This window comes from Cherax quadricarinatus, chromosome 32 (assembly GCF_038502225.1).
Source record: "Cherax quadricarinatus isolate ZL_2023a chromosome 32, ASM3850222v1, whole genome shotgun sequence".
In the NCBI taxonomy this organism is placed as follows: Eukaryota; Metazoa; Arthropoda; class Malacostraca; order Decapoda; family Parastacidae; genus Cherax; species Cherax quadricarinatus.
In genome coordinates this window covers 4,156,121-4,171,449 of record NC_091323.1, presented here as the reverse complement: position 1 = coordinate 4,171,449, position 15,329 = coordinate 4,156,121, and the positions used below count along the sequence as shown (strand labels likewise).

The following is a 15,329-nucleotide window of genomic DNA, read 5'->3' as shown; positions in this document are numbered from 1 at the left end:
CTCAAACCTCCCTCATCCTTCCTCCACCTGCCCCACCCTCCCCCACCTGCCCTTACCCTTCCCCTACCTTCCCCCACCCGCCCCCCACATACGCCCACCCTCCTCCACCCTCCGTCCACCTCTGCCATCCTCCCCTTATCTCCCCTACCCGCCTTCTACTTCCCCCCACCTTCCCCTACCCGCCCTTCACCTTCCCCCACCCTCCCCCCACTTCCGCTACTCTCCCTCCACCTCCTCCCACCCTCCCCCAACTCCTCAACCCTCCCCCACCTTCCCCCACCCTTCCCCGACCCTTCCCCCACCTTCCCACACCTGCCCCCACTCTGCCCCCACTTCCCGCCACCCTCCCTCCACCTCCCACCACTCACCTACGCCCACCCTCCCCCACCCTCCGTCCACGTCCCCCACCTCCCCCCTCCCTCCCCTTACCTCCCCCTACCTCCCCCACCTCCCCCTACCCGCCCCCTACTTCCCCAACCTTCCCCTCACCCTCCCTCCACCTCCCCCCACCCTCCCGCCAACTCCCCCACCCTCTGCCCACCTTCCCCCCACCTTCCTCCACCCGCCCTCCACCTACCCCCACCTTCCCCCCACCCTCCCCCACTTCCACCCTTCCTGCACCTCCCACAACCTGCCCCCACCTCCCACCACCCTCCCTCCACCTCTCCCCACCCTCACTCCACCTCCCCCACCCTCATCCACCCGCCCTCCACGTTCCCCCACTCTCCCCACCCTCCCCCACTTACCCCCACCCTCCCTCCACCTCCACTAACCTGCCTCCCACCTCCCCCCACCCTCCACCTCTCACCACCCTCTTTTCACCTCCCCTCACCCTACCCCCACCCTCCCCCACCTCCCCCCATCCGCCGCCCACCTCCCCCCATCCGCCGCCCACCTCCCCCACCCCCCCTTCACCTCCCTCCACCCTCCCCCACTTCCCCCCACCCCCCCTTCACCTCCCTCCACCCTCCCCCACTTCCCCCCACCCTCCCTCCACCTCCACTAACCTACCCCCCACCTGCCCCCACCCTCCCTCCCCCTACCTCCCCTCAACCTCCCCCACCCTCCCCCACCTTCCCCCACCTTCCCCCACCCTCCCCCATCTTCCCCCACCGTCCCCCACCTGCCTTCCACCTAACCCCACCTGCCCCATTCCTCCCCCAACCCTCCCTCCACCTCCCCACCCTTCCTCCACCTCCCCACCCTCCCCTTACCTCCCCCCACATCCCCCACCCGCCTTCCACCTCCCCACACCCGCCCCCCACCTCCCCCCACCCGGCCCCACCTCTATCTTCACTATATAACAGCACTATGTTCACTATATAACACAGCACTATGTTCACTATATAACACAGCACTATGTTCACTATATAACACAGCACTATGTTCACTATATAACACAGCACTATGTTCACTATATAACACAGCACTATGTTCACTATATAACACAGCACTATGTTCACTATATAACACAGCACTATGTTCACTATATAACACAGCACTATGTTCACTATATAACACAGCACTATCTTCACTACATAACACAGCACTATGTTCACTACATAACACAGCACTATGTTCACTATATAACACAGCACTATGTTCACTATATAACACAGCACTATGTTCACTATATAACACAGCACTATCTTCACTATATATCACAGCACTATCTTCACTACATAACACAGCACTATCTTCACTACATAACACAGCACTATGTTCACTACATAACACAGCACTATCTTCACTACATAACACAGCACTATGTTCACTACATAACACAGCACTATGTTCACTATATAACACAGCACTATGTTCACTATATAACACAGCACTATGTTCACTATATAACACAGCACTATGTTCACTATATAACACAGCACTATGTTCACTATATAACACAGCACTATCTTCACTACATAACACAGCACTATCTTCACTACATAACACAGCACTATGTTCACTATATAACACAGCACTATGTTCACTATATAACACAGCACTATGTTCACTATATAACACAGCACTATCTTCACTACATAACACAGCACTATGTTCACTATATAACACAGCACTATGTTCACTATATAACACAGCACTATCTTCACTACATAACACAGCACTATGTTCACTATATAACACAGCACTATCTTCACTACATAACACAGCACTATCTTCACTACATAACACAGCACTATCTTCACTATATAACACGTCTAAAAATAGATAAAACAAAGCTATTGAGTTTTGGAATGACAACACTGCATTACTTTTATAAACTGTACTCTGGGTGGAGTTAGAACCCACGGTCACAGACATAACATTTTGTTGAGAATTTTAACCTTGGAGGGTTAGCCAACCAGGATAACCCAAGAAAGTCAGTGCATCATCCAGGACTGTCTGTGTTATTTCCATTGTGGTCCTCAATCCTGTCTACCAGGATGCCACCCACACCAGTCAACTAACACCCAGGTACCTACTTGCAGCTAGGTGTACATGACAACAGGTGTAAGGAAACACATCGAAATATTTCTAACCCTCCGGGAATCGAACCCGGGACCTCCGTATGTGAAGCAAGAACTTTGCAAACCAGGCCACAGGGTCATCGATGCGTTAGCCGTGGTTAATGCCTCGTCCTGGAGTTTTATAACTCTGATCGCGGGTTCTATCCCCGCTCATGGTATGGTTTGCTTGCAATCATGTCATTATGATCTCATCAGTCAGTATCTTTTATGACTGACCGCGGGTTCAATCCCCGCTTGTGGTATGTTTTTTTTTTTATGAAAAAGGCTATTACAAATTCCGCTCTAGTACTTGTGAAACCTTGATTCTTGAATAATGTGTGAAAAATTATAAGTATCTTCATAAATAGTGAAAAAATCTAATATAATAACGTTTAAGAGAAAAAAATATGATTGATGGCCGAGAAACATCATAATTGGCTCTTCAACAATGTAAACTGTATGCCAAGGAGAGGAGTTGGAACTGAATGGTTGTCCAGGGCAATTGGTGTCAATTGCTGGCTGGACAAATACTGTAAGGAAAATGCGGTAACATTCATTGACAACTGGGGCCTCTTCTATGGCAGAAATGACATGTACGCTAGGGATGGGGTTCACTTATCTAGGTGTGGGGTGGGAGCACTGGCAACTGCAGTGGAGGGAGCAGTTAGGACTTTAAACTAGGAATAGTGGTATGGGTTTTGGCAGGAAAACGGTGAAGTCCCAGTGTAGTAATATTACGAGTTCTAGGGGAACTAGTAATAATAAGAACGAGATAGATATTGAAAAGCCAGGGACCTTGGGTCATAAGGACAGTAATAGGTTTAGTAGAAAAATAGAAATGAGCAGGAAGGGTAAAGAGAAAGGAGTCTTTCAATGTTTATTATGCTAATTGCCGTAGTGCTAGGAATAAGATGGACGAGTTGAGATTAGTTGCTAGTGTAGGTAACATTGATGTATTTGCCTTAACTGAGACGTGGTTTAATTCAAAAAGTCGGGACATGCCTGCGGAATGCCATATTCAGGGTTTTAAATTGTTCCAAGAAGATAGAAGTATTGGGAGGGGGGGTGGGGTGGCATTGTATGTCCGAGATCGCTTGAACTGTTGCATAAAAACGGGTATTAAGTCTGAAGTAACACATACAGAGTCTGTCTGGATAGAATTTTCAGAGGGGCATGAAAAACTGATTTTAGGTGTGATATACCGTCCCCCAAACTTAGATAGGGACCAAGGGAAACTACTATGGGAGGAAATTGTTAAGGCCACAAGGCACGATAATGTAGTAATTCTAGAAGACTTTAACTTTAGTCATGTTGATTGGAATTTCTTGACTGGGAACTTAGAATCATACGACTTCTTAGAAGTATTTCAGGATTGTTTTTTGAAGCAGTTTGTGACAGAACCTACAAGGGGAAATAACCTGCTTGACTTAGTTATGGAAAACAATGAATCCCTTGATAATAATTTAGAAATTTCAGAGGAACTGGGTGCTAGCGACCACAAATCAATTACATTTAGCATTGAATGGAAGTACGATAGTAGCGATAACTCAGTAACAGTCCCAGATTTTCGCTTAGCAGATTACGATGGGCTTAGAGAACACTTATCATCTGTTGACTGGGGTAACGAAGAGAGCTATCAATATGACAGTTTTCTGAACACTATACATGCTGCTCAAAGAACGTTTATCCCATATAAAGAAATTAGATCAAATAGAAATGACCCAAAATGGATGAATAATAGGCTCAAATATCTACTAGGGCATAAGAAAGGAATTTATAGGCGTATCAAAAGAGGTGAGGGTCATCTTATGAATCAGTATATTGACATTAAGAGGGACATTAAAAAGGGGATAAGAAAAGCTAAAAGGGACTATGAAATTAAAGTTGCTAGGGATTCTAAAACTAACCCAAAAAGTTTTTTTCCAGGTCTATAGAACAAAAGTTAGAGATAAGATAGGTCCCCTTAAAAATAACTATGGGCACCTTACTGACAAAGAGAATGAAATGTGCTTGATTTTAAATAATTATTTTCTCTCAGTTTTTACACAGGAAGACACTAACAATATTCCAGTAATTAATTTTTACAGTGGGCTAGAAGAAGATAAATTATGTAACATCACAGTCACTAGTGAGATGGTTGTGAAGCAGATAGACTGAAGCAAAATAAGTCACCGGGTCCTGATGAGGTTTTTTCAAGGGTTCTTAAGGAATGCAAAATGGAACTCTGTGAACCATTAACTAATATTTTTAATTTATCTCTTCAAACAGGTGTAGTGTCTGATATGTGGAAGATGGCTAATGTAACTCCTATTTTTAAAACAGGGGACAAGTCGTTACCGTCAAATTACCGCCCAATAAGCCTGACCTCAATTGTAGGCAAATTACTAGAGTCAATTATAGCTGAGATTATAAGAAGCCATCTCGATAAGCATAGAGTGAATAAAGATACTCAGCATGGATTCACAAGAGGCCGGTCTTGTCTAACTAATTTATTAACTTTCTTCAGTAAAGCTTTTGAGGCTGTTGACCACAATAAAGAATTTGATATTTACTTAGATTTTAGTAAGGCTTTTGATAGAGTTCCGCACCATAGACTGTTAAAGAAAGTGGCAGCTCATGGCATTGGGGGAAAAGTGCTCTCGTGGATCGAGTCATGGCTCACTGACAGGAAGCAGAGTGTCCATAAATGGGGTTAAATCCGAGTGGGGATCTGTAACAAGTGGCGTTCCACAGGGATCAGTCTTGGGCCCGTTGTTGTTTATATATCAATGATCTTGATGAGGGAATTACTAGTGATATTAGCAAATTCGCCGATGACACAAAGATAGGTAGAATAATTGATTCAAACGTAGATGTTATGGAACTTCAGGAGGATTTAAACAAACTCTATTCTTGGTCAGAAAAGTGGCAGATGCAGTTCAATGTAGATAAATGCAAGGTTCTGAAGCTCGGGAGTGCCTATAGCCCTAGTACTTATAAGTTAAATGATGTAGAACTTAGTCATACAGATTGCGAAAAGGACTTGGGGGTTATGGTGAGCAGCAACCTTAAACCAAGACAGCAATGCCTAAGCGTACGTAATAAGGCAAATAGATTACTGGGATTTATATCAAGAAGTGTAAGCAACAGAAGTCCAGAGGTCATACTGCAGCTTTATACATCATTAGTAAGGCCTCACCTAGATTATGCAGCTCAGTTCTGGTCTCCGTATTACAGAATGGACATAAATTCGTTAGAAAACATTCAGCGTAGGATGACTAAATTAATACATAGCATTAGAAATCTTCCTTATGAAGAAAGATTGAAGACTCTTAAGTTACATTCACTTGTTAGACGAAGAATGAGGGGAGACCTGATCGAAGTGTATAAGTGGAAGATAGGTATTAATAAAGGGGATATTAATAAGGTCTTGAGGATGTCTCTCCAAGAGAGAACCCGCAGTAATGGATTTAAATTAGATAAGTTTAGATTTAAAAAGGACATAGGAAAGTATTGGTTTGGAAATAGGGTAGTTGATGAGTGGAACAGTCTACCTAGTTGGGTTATTGAGGCTGGGACTTTGGGTAGTTTCAAATCTAGGTTGGATAAGTACATGAGTGGGAGGGGTTGGATTTGAGTGGGACTTTCACATCAGAGCTTATTTCTTGGGTGGCATTGAAAATTGGGTTGGGCAAATGTTTTGTTAGTGGGATGAATTGTAAAGGACCTGCCTAGTATGGGCCAGCAGGCCTCCTGCAGTGTTCCTCCTTTCTTATGTTCTTACTCATTAGGTGCTCAGTAGGTGTTCACTAGGTACTCTTTAGGTGCTCGGTAGGTGTTCAATAGATACTCAGTAGGTACTAAGTGCTCAGTAGGTACTCTGTAGGTGCTCAGTAAATACTCAAGAGGTACTCTGTAGACAGTAAGTACCCAGTGGCCTGGCTGGCAAAGCTTCACACATGAAGGGCCCGGGTTCAATTCCAGGCAGGTTAGAAACATTTAGACGTGTTTCCTCACTAAACGCATTGGAGGGCTGGAAACACTGCAGAAGCAAGCAATGAGGATCATCCTAGGATGCCCTCGTACTCTTTCGCCACCCTTCCACACACCTCTGCCAACCCTCTAACTCTCCTTCACCCCTCCACTCTCCTCCACTATCTCCTACCCACTCCTCCATTATCCTGTCCACACTCCTTCACAATCCAATCAACACTCCTCCACTATCCCCTACCCACTCTTCAATCATCCCCTCCACACTCCTCCACTATCCTCTCCACACTCTTCCACCACCCCTCAACACTTCACCACTATCCCTTCCACCCTCGTTCGCAACCCCTCCACACTCCTCTACTACCCCCTCCAAACTCCTCCACAATTCCCTCACACTACTACACTATCCTCTCCACACTCGTCCACAATCCTCTCCACACTCCTCCACTATCCCCTACCCACTCTTCCACCACCCCTGAACACTTCTCCACTATCACTTCCACCCTCTTTCGCCACCCCTCCACACTCCTTTACTATCCTCTTCACATTTCTCCACTGTGCCCTCCATACTCCTCCACCACCCCTCCACACTCCTCCACTATCCAATGTACACTCCTCCACAATCCCCTCTACACTCCTTACCAGTGGTGAGAGTCGCGCCTCTCATCACTGGCCTACAGTTTCGATATTTTTTTCATTAGTTTGTGCGTGTCTCTACACCGGGAACCGGTGGTGAGAATCCTGGCACTTACTACTGCACTGCAGTTTTTTTTTAACTAGTTCGTCTACATCTCGTTCCCAAGGACACCAGTGGTGAGAGTCGCGCCTCTCATCACTGGCCTACAGTTTCGATATTTTTTTCATTAGTTTGTGCGTGTCTCTACACCGGGAACCGGTGGTGAGAATCCTGGCACTTACTACTGCACTGCAGTTTTTTTTTAACTAGTTCGTCTACATCTCGTTCCCAAGGACACCAGTGGTGAGAGTCGCGCCTCTCATCACTGGCCTACAGTTTCGATATTTTTTTCAGCAGTTTTGTGCGTGTCTCTACACCGAGAACCGGTGGTGAGAATCCTGGCACTTACTACTGCACTACACTTTTTTTTCAGGTAGTTCGTCTGGTTTTCGTACCCCGAACGCCAGCGGTGAGAGTCGCGCCTCTCACCACTGGATTACAGTTTCTATATTTTTTTCTAGTAGTTCATCTGGGATTCGAACCCAGGCATCCAGTGGTGAGAGTCACGCCTCTCACCACTGGGCTACCCCGCTGGGTGTACTAACTTATTTTAAAATTTTCTATTTAAGCATACTAACATGTTTACCGATCTGTCTGATGTGAAACAGTGTTGGATATGTAGTGAAGAAATGGTTTTAGTGAGGTGTAGTGATTGCTGATTTGTAACTCATTGATTCCAGATTCTCAGTGTAGTGAAGATGTACATGAACTTGTACTACATGTACTTGTAGTACATGAACTTGTAGTACATATACTTGTAGTACATGAACTTGTACCACATGTACTTGTAGTACATGAACTTGTAGTACATGAACGTGTAATACATGAGCTTGTAGTACATGAACTTGTAGTAAATGAACTTGTACCACATGTACTTGAAGTACATGAACTTGTAGTACATGAACTTGCAGCATATGTACCTGAAGTACATGAACATGCAGCACATATACTTGTAGTACATGAACTTGTACATGAACTGGCATATGAACTTGCAGTACATGAACTTGTAGTACATGAACTTGTAGTATATGAAAATGTACTGCATGTACTTGTATTACATGAACTTGTAGTACACGTACTTGTAGTACATGAACTTGTAGCACATGTACTTGTAATACATGAACTTGTACATGAACTTGCATATGAACTTGCAGTACATGAACTTGTATATGAACTTGCAATACATGAACATGAAGTACATGAACTTTTAGTATATGAACTAGCCGTACATGTACTTGCAGTACATAAACTTGTCGTACATGAACTTTTAGTACCTGAACTTGCAGTATATGAACTTGTAGTACATGAACTTGCAGTACTTGAACTTGTATTACATGAACTTGTACTGCATGTACTTGTAGTACATGAAGTTGTAGTACATTAACTTGTAGTACATGAACTTGCAGTACATGAACTTGTAGTACATGAAATTGTAGTGCATGAACTTGTAGTACCTGAAATTGCAGTACAAGTACTTGTAGTACATGAACTTGAAGTGTATGAAATTGTAGTACATGAAGTTGTAGAACATGACCTTTGAAGAACATGAACTTGTAGTACATGAACTTGTTGTGGCTGTTGATATGGAATGGTGGTAGATATATTGTGGTGGTAGATGAGTAATGGTGGTACACATTTAGTGCAATATTGGTAGGTTGATAGTGTAGTAATGGTTGATTTGTAGAGCAGTGATGCTAGTTACGTAGTGAAGTGATGGTAGATATATAATGGTGGTAAATGTGTCAAGTAGTGTTGATAGGTGTTGGAATATAAACATTATTCAAAAGCTTCTGTTTAGGCATATTAACATATCTATTTATCTATCTATCTGCCTTTTTGCTTTTGGTGTTTGTGCTTCTGGGTGCTGCTATTGGTATTGCTCCTGCTCTTTCTGTTGCAGTTTGTCCTCCTGCTGCTGCTTTTGACAGAAAATATTTATGTCAATGGTAAACTGTTATAAATATTTTTAAATTACACCTTTCCTTGACATTAGAGTAAGAAAGCTCTATTACCCTTGATAATAATAATAATAATAATAATCATAATAATAATAATAATAATAAAAATTAATACATTTATTGAGAGAGCACCATCAACGTGTTGTTGTGAGTCACAGGGTTATAGTAGACCGACTTGTATTTTAGTAAGTCACAGGGAGAGGGACAGACAGACAGGCAGAGTGACCGACAGATAATTATGTCTGACTGTCTCTAAGTCTGTTCTAAGTCACCGACCCCTCACCCGAAACACATAATTTTATTTTCGTCACTTGCACTGAACACCTTAAGTTATTATCATTTCAGTTACATTTCAAACTATACCTTATGCTTATGCCACTGTTACTACTGCTTTGCTGTTTCTGCTCCTGCTCTTGCTGCTTTTTCTGATGCTGCTAATGTTTCTGCTGCTGGTGCTGCTGATACTGCAACATCACTATGATTATTATTCTTCTTATTATTATTGTTGTTGTTATTATTTTGATTATGTATTAATATTATTATTATTTTTGTTATTATTAATATTATTATTATTATTATTGTTATTATTAATATTATTATTACATTTGCTTATATTTTAAATTATTAACATTTGTCTAATACTCTCCTGATTATTTTTTTTATTATTTTAAATATTATTCATAAATTCCAAATATATTATGTAAATACTGACAATAACAGATACTTACTATCTACTTTACACAATATATCTGCAACCATTACTCCAACCATCTACCACAAATACAGCAACTTCTGCAACTAATACACAACACATCTACCTACTTTTTTTTAGTAGTTTGTATAGTTTAAGAATCCAAGATACCAGTGGTGAGAGACGCTACTCTGATCACTGGCGTACAGTTTGGATATTTATTTTTTTTATGTAGTTTGTTCAGTTTTGATACCGCAGACACCAGTGATGAGAGTTCTGCCTCTCACAAGCAGCCTAGAGTTTGATTTGGTTTCCCCACCTCCCCCCACCATCCCCCACCCGCCCTCCGCCTCCCCCCACCATCCCCCACCCGCCCTCCGCCTCCCCCCACCATCCCCCACCCGCCCTCCGCCTCCCCCAACCCTCCCCCACCTCCCTCGACCCTCCCTCCACCTCTCGCCACCTCCCCTACCCTCCCTCCACCTCCCCCAACCCTCCGACCACCTCCCCCACCTTCCCTCACCCCCCACCAACCGCCGCCCTCTCCCCACCTCACCCCACTCTCTCCCACCTCCCCCACCCTCCCCACACATTACCTCCATTTTCCCCCACCCGCCCTCCACCTCCCCCGACCCTATCCCCACCTCCCCCACCCTCCCCCACCTCCCACCACACTTTCCCACCTATCCCCACCCACCCCCCACCTTCCCCCACCCTCCCATCACTTTAACCCCACCTTCCCCCACCCACCCCCACCTCCCTCCACCTCCCTCCACCTACCACCCACCTCCCAAACCCGCCCCCAACTCCCTCCACCCTCCCCCCACCCTCCACTTCCCCCCACCCTCCCCAACCTCCCATTACCCGCCCCCACCTCCCCAACCCTCCCCCACCTAAGCCCCACCTTCCCCCAGCCGCCCCCACCTCCATCTCCCCTCACCCTCCCCTCATCTCCCCCCACCCTCCTCACACATTCACAGACCCGCCCCCCACCCTCCCTAACCTTCCCCCACCTTCCGCCATCCGCCCCCCTACCTCCCCCACCCGCTTCCACCTCCCCCACCTTCCGCCCTCCGCCTCCCCCCACCATCCCCCACCCGCCCCCGCCTACCATCCCCCACCCGCCCTCCGCCTCCCCCAACCCTCCCCCACCTCCCTCGACCCTCCCTCCACCTCTCGCCACCTCCCCTACCCTCCCTCCACCTCCCCCAACCCTCCGACCACCTCCCCCACCTTCCCTCACGCCGCCCTCTCCCCACCTCACCCCACTCTCTCCCACCTCCCCCACCCCCCCACACATTACCTCCATTTTCCCCCACCCGCCCTCCACCTCCCCCGACCCTATCCCCACCTACCCTCCCCCACCTCCCACCACACTTTCCCACCTATCCCCACCCACCCCCCACCTTCCCCCACCCTCCCATCACTTTAACCCCACCTTCCCCCACCCACCCCCACCTCCCTCCACCTCCCTCCACCTACCACCCACCTCCCAAACCCGCCCCCAACTCCTCCCCCTCCCCCCACCCTCCACTTCCCCCCACCTCCCCAACCTCCCATTACCCGCCCCCACCTCCCCCCCTCCCCCACAAGCCCCACCTTCCCCCAGCCGCCCCCACCTCCATCTCCCCTCACCCTCCCCTCATCTCCCCCCACCCTCCTCACACATTCACAGACCCGCCCCCCACCCTCCATAACCTTCCACCACCTTCCCCACCCGCCCCCTACCTTTCCCCTCGCCCACCTTCCCTCCACCTCACCCCACCCTCCGCCACCCCTCACCCACCCCCGCCCCCACCCGCCCCACCTAACCACCCCGCCCCCTCCTCCCCCACCCTCCTCCACCTCCCCCACCCTCCCCCCACATCCCCCACCCTTCCCCCACCTCCTCCACCCTCCTACCACCTCCCCCACCCTCCCCCCACCTTCCCCCAACCTTCCCTCCCCCTCCCCCACCTTCCCCCAACCTTTTCTCACCCTCCCCTCCATCCCCCTACTTCCCCCACCCTCCCTCGACCTCGCCCCACCTCCCGCCACCCGCCCCTCACCTCCCCCCACCTCCCCCAAAAAGCCCCCACCCTCCCCCACCCTCTCCCACATTCCCCTACCTTCCCTCACCCTCCCCCACTCTCTCCCACCTCTCCTCCCCCCCACCTCTCCTCCCCCCACCTCTCCTCCCCCACCCTCCCCTCACCCTCCCCTCACCTTCCCCCGACCTTCCCCCCCCTGCCCTCCACCTTCCGCCACCCTCCCCCTACTTCCCCCCCCCGCTCCCGCCACCTGTCCCACCCTCCTCCCACCTTCCCCCACCCGCCCTCTACCTCCTGCCACCCGCCCCCACCTCCCCCAACCTCCCCCAACCTTCCCTCACCCCCCTACCTTCCCTCACCCTCCCCCACCTTCCCCCACCCTCCCCCATCTCCCCCACCTCCTTCACCCGCCCCCACCTCCTCCACCCTCACCCACCCTCCGTCCACCTCACCCCACCCTCCCCTTACCTACGTCACCTCACCCCACCCCTCCCCCAACCCTCTCCACACCTTCCCCTCACCTTTCCCAACCGGCCCTCCACCTCCCCTCACCCTCCCCCCACCTCCCGCCACAACCTCGCAGCCCCTCTCAACCTTTCCAAACCCTCCCCTCACCTTACCCCTACCTTCCCCCACCCGCCCCACCTCCCTCCACCCGCCCCACCTCCCTCCACCTACTCCCAACCTCCCCCACCCTTCCCCCACCTGCCTCCCATTTCCCCCAACCCATCCCTAACCCGCCCCCACCTCCCCCACTCTCCCTCCACCTCCCTCTCCCCACCTCCCCCACCCGCCTCCCACCTTCCACCTTCCCCCACCTGCCCTGCACCTCCGCCTACACTCCATCTCCCCCACATTCCCCCTACCTCCCCCACCCTCCCCCCACCTCCCCTTACCCTCCCCCCACCTCCCCTTACCCTCCCCCGCCTGCCCCTCACCTCCCCCACCCTCCCCCTCCCCCACCTGCCTGCCCCTCACCTCCCCCACCCTCCGTCCATCTCCCCAACCCTCCATCCACCTCCCCCCACCGTCCCTTTACCTGCCCCCACCTCCCCCAACCCGCCCCCGCCTCCCCCAACCCGCCCCCGCCTCCCCTCACCCTCCCCCACCTCCCCGCACCCTCCCTCCACTTCCCCCCACCCCCCTCCACTTCCCCCCACCCCCTCCACCTCCCCTTACCCTCCCCCCACATCAGCATCCCTCCCCCCACCTTCCCCCACCCGCCTCCCACCTCCCCCAGCCCTCCGCCACAACACGCACTAACTCACCTCCTCGCTGAAAGTCACACTTCTGAAGCAGGATCTCAAGATCATTCTAACAGATACTTACCTAATGCACCAAATCTAAGTTAACTCTTACTCTTGCACTCTCTTGTATCTCCCATATTCCTCACCTTTGCACGCCCTTGCCACTCACGCACTCCTTCCCTTCGAGTATTCCTACTTCTGCACATTTCTCTCTGCAGTGCGGTATGACCCTTTCGTGTTTGGTGTTAAATTAATTATAACTTTCCAGGTGTGTCCTCGTGTACTCATAGTATTGTGTACGCCATAATCGTCTCAACTGGCCATGTCATGTCCTCTGTCGTCGTCAGAATTAGCACGGTTATGCTCGGAAGTATTCTCATTCCGAGTCCCTCCTCTTACAACAGTTTATCTGGAGTTTATCTGGAGAGAGTTCCGGGGGTCAACGCCCCCGCGGCCCGGTCTGTGACCAGGCCTCCTTAGGTCAGTGTCCCAGGATGCGACCCACACCAGTCGACTAACACCCAGGTACCCATTTTACTGATGGGGAACATAGACAACAGGTGGAAAGAAACACGTCCAATGTTTCTACTCTGGCTGGGAATCGAACCCAGGCCCTCACCGTGTGAAGCGAGAGCGTTAACCACCAGGCCACCAGAGCCTGGACATATACTCAATGTACTCTGTGTTGCCTCTTACCAATTTTCGTAACTTTTGTAATTGCTGGGGATAAATTATAGTTTGGTTACATCATTTTGTTGTATTTTACGTTCTGCTCTTGTCTCTTATCCTCTTGCCATCTTCATATCATCTCCTTTCATGTTGACTAAGAGCACAATGGTCCCAGTACAGACATTTATACAACCCCACCCAATGATGTACTGTTTTCTTGATTCACTGTAGTGTATTCGCTGTTATTCCTTACTGCTCCTCAAGTTTTGGTTTCAGTCTCTTGTGCGGCACTGTATCGAGTACCTTACAGTCTACAAACATGCAGAGCGACCAGCGTTCTCTGTGCCCTGCCTAACATTTGTTACCATGTCAATTAGTTGTTTATGAATCCGTTCCTTTCCGGTTGTTCTACTCTTTTACGTAACCGTTCATACTTAGTTATTATTTGTCAAAGGCACTTGTCGATGAGCCACTTGGCTTTTTTTTTTTTTTTTTTTTTTTTTTTGTGTGTGTGTGTGTGTGTGTGTGTGTGTGTGTGTGTGTGTGTGTGTGTGTGCGCGCGCGCGTGTGAGTGTGTATGTACTCATATGTGGTTGCAGGGGACAAGTCACAGCTCCTGGCCTCGCCTCTTCGCTAGTCGCTACTAGGTCACTATCTCTTTGCTCCGAGAGCCTTATCAAACTCCTTAAAGTTATATATGGATCCTGCCTCCACTACTTCACTCTATAAATTGTTCCACTACCTGACAATTCTAAGGCTAAAGAAATACTTCCTAACATCCCTAAGGCTCATCTTAGTAATCAACATCCAGCTGTGTTCCCTTGCTGCTGTGTCCTATCTCTGAAACATTCTAGCAATGTCACCTTGTCAATTCCTCTCAGTATTTTATACGTCATTATCATGTCCCCACATCCCTCCTATCCTTTGCTCGTAGGACATAACCATAAGCTCCAGAACTAGTCTTCCTGAAAATTTTTGTACTTTCTTCAATTTCTTGGCGTGCTTGACAAAGTGTGGGTTCAATACTGGTGCTGCATAATCCAAAATGGGCCTGACGTACACAGTGTTTCAGTGACGCGAATGACTTTACTAAGGTATCGAAATGCTATTCTCAGATTTGCCAGGCGCTCATATGTTGCAGCAGTTATTTGGATTTGTGCATCAGGCGATGTGCATGTGTGTGTATTCACCTAGTTAGGGTTGCAGGGGTTGTGTCACAGCTCCTGGCCCCGCCTCTTCACAGGTCGCTACTAGGTCACTCTTCCTGCTCCATGAGCTTTACCATGCCTCTGCTTAAAGCTATGTATGGATCCTGTGTGTGTGTGTGTGTGTGTGTGTGTGTGTGTGTGTGTGCGCGCGCTTTTGTGTCCGTGTGCGCGTGCATACATGTGCGTGTTAGTGGTAAACCTCTTTCAATACTCCTTTGTCTTGTGTGCCTGACAACACAACATATATAAAGATTTTCTTCCAACTGGTAATTTAACGCTTGATGAAGTCTCTAGTTAGTACAAGAGAATTTACC

The 15,329-nt window shown here is 48.7% G+C and overlaps 1 protein-coding gene across 2 annotated transcripts in view; it reads left to right on the top strand.

Moving 5' to 3' along the window:
* Positions 1-15,329, top strand: part of LOC128690340 (uncharacterized) — a 316,053-nt gene that overhangs the window by 48,556 nt on the left and 252,168 nt on the right. The window lies entirely within an intron of this gene.